This window comes from Gastrolobium bilobum, unplaced genomic scaffold (assembly GCF_033153095.1).
Source record: "Gastrolobium bilobum isolate Gb01-03AN ecotype WA unplaced genomic scaffold, APGP_CSIRO_Gbil_v1 utg11162, whole genome shotgun sequence".
In the NCBI taxonomy this organism is placed as follows: domain Eukaryota; kingdom Viridiplantae; phylum Streptophyta; class Magnoliopsida; order Fabales; family Fabaceae; genus Gastrolobium; species Gastrolobium bilobum.
The window spans coordinates 330867-333376 of record NW_026897605.1 but is presented as its reverse complement, the minus strand read 5'-3'; positions in this window follow the sequence as shown (position 1 = coordinate 333376).

Here is a 2510-nt window from a genome sequence, read left to right as displayed (position 1 = left end):
TGAATTACAATTTTTCATATCCTCCCCTCCTCACCCTCTCATGGCCGAAACATCAAGGGGATACAACACAAAGGATTTTCTTTTATTTAACACATGTAAACATGCTTATTCCACAAGCTTAAATACCCAACATCAAAAATCTATCATCACATTACCTTTTAAACTCATTCCTTTCCCACCCAACACATGCTTACAATTTTTATGGCTCACAACATCAAAATAATGCCATGGAAATAGAGTTTTATTACCTCCAATAGCTTGTACAAGGTCTAGGGAGCCATCTCCAAGCAAAACTCCTCTCAAAATACACTTTCTCCTCCTTGATGAATAGTGACACGAAAATGGAGGGAGGAAAAACTCTTCACACACTCAACTATGGCTCAAATTGATAGGTGGAATGGATTCATTGGACTTTTTCCTATGATTTTCATGTATGGATCAAAGGATTTGGATGAGTATTTAGGGAGAAATCAAAGAAATAAAAATCAAAGCCCTAAACCCCTTCTTCCAAGGTGCAGCTCGGGTTTGTGAGGGATGAGAGGAGAGAGAAACTGATTTGGATAGTGAGACTTGAGTGACTTGGTCTTTTAAGCACATGTGGCTTTTTAGTCGGATGTTTTTCTATCGCGTATTTTAACTTAACGGACCCGGAACTAAATTATAGCTACGGACATATTTTTATTTTTCTGAACTCATTTACATAAATTTATATTTCCTAAGGAATCATATTCATGATTTACAGTACCGTTTCTGCACCGTTTTTGACGAAATGCACTGGGGTTCATTAATTATGAACTGTTTGCATCCGAAACTTAAAACTTATAAACTTATCATTCTTGGGTCTATTTTGACTTGCTTGGAATATATTGGACTTTCTTATTCTTACTTCATCAATTATTTGTTTCTGGACTCTACCGGTTGCTTAAACAGCAGTACAAAATACCCGGTAGAAAACACTATTCACGAGATTTTTCACGAAAAGTGCCAGACTATACAATTTTTCTCCGGCAGAACGCGCTGTTCATAACATAGTCATGATTACAGTCAAAATACTTGAAATCACTCACTGAATCTAATTATGGCATTTAAATCCTTAAATTAAATCTCTAATTAAGATTTACTCTTTAGGGTCATTATAGGATCCATGATTTCGAATATATCGCAATCATATATGATATCCCATGGAATCAAATAGGACTCGTGGAATGAGGTTGTGCTGGGTATTTCATGGTTTGATGAGGGATAAACTGCGTTTCCACGGTGAAAATTAATACAGAAGTATTGGCCTAAAGGAAAGTTTTCTGGAATAAATTGTTGAAAGAATTCAACAATATAGAAGTGATTCGAGGACTCCATGAATCAAAGATGTAAAAACTAAGCGCTTTTACACTCATGTCTCTAAACAAGAAATAAATTGTGAACAATGTTTGCTTAGTACTATATATGCTGTTTTTTTAGAGCAAAATCTTCAAGATTCAGGTTAGTTTAGGGAGATTTAAACCATATCTTTAGGGAGATTTAAACCGTATCTTTTAATTTCCTATAATATTTTCAATGGAATCTTTACTATATATAATCTCTAATCATATCTTTAATCCAATCTTTAAAATATTTAATTTTATATTTAAAGGAAATAATTTCCTTAAAAATATTCAAGAGAATCTTCAATAAGATCTTCAATCAATTATATGATTTAGAAAAACAAATTTACTTGAACTCTCCAATATTTTTTTTTATAAAGCTGAAAATTACTGCAAAATATAAGAATTTTTATTAGAATATTTCTGAGAATAAAATAACTCTTTAATTATAATTCTTATAACTTTTAATTACTTTTAAATCAATTTCATGCTCATATTAACGCCTAATACATAATAAATTGAAGACTTATCAATGTGATAAGTATATGGAAGTCCAACATATGCCAAACAAGTCATGTTTAGACCAAAATGATAAATTTAGCAGTTTTAGGATTTTGCTTGCAAACAATGCACAATAGTGATTCACAGTTCATTTCGTAAAAAACGGTGCAAAAATCCAATTGCAAATTTCTAATATTGTTCCTTAGGTAATAAAAGTGAATGTAAATGAACTCAGAAAAATGAAATTAGATTTTGATTTGATGAATTTTGGTCGTTATGTCTTTTAAAAAAATAAACACCTAACCCTTAATTAAATGTGAAAAATAACCAAACAAGCATTGTGTGCCTGTGCAAGCACACGATGAGTTTGATCGTGCACTCTAGCAAAAACATCGGCGATAACTTTTATACAAAATCTAATCATTAATTTAAGTGATAAGCATTAATCAAAGATTTACGAGAAGTCCTAATTTTAAAATGAAACAAGCTTATTTTGTTCTAAATTTTCATGAAAAAAATAACCAAACAAATTTAATAAATGTGAAAAATTAATTTTGAAGCATTAATTTAAAATCTAAAAGAAATCCCTCCTGGGGAGAGTCAAAGCAAGTTACCTAAGTCTAATTAGCACGTGAAACAATAGCAGAG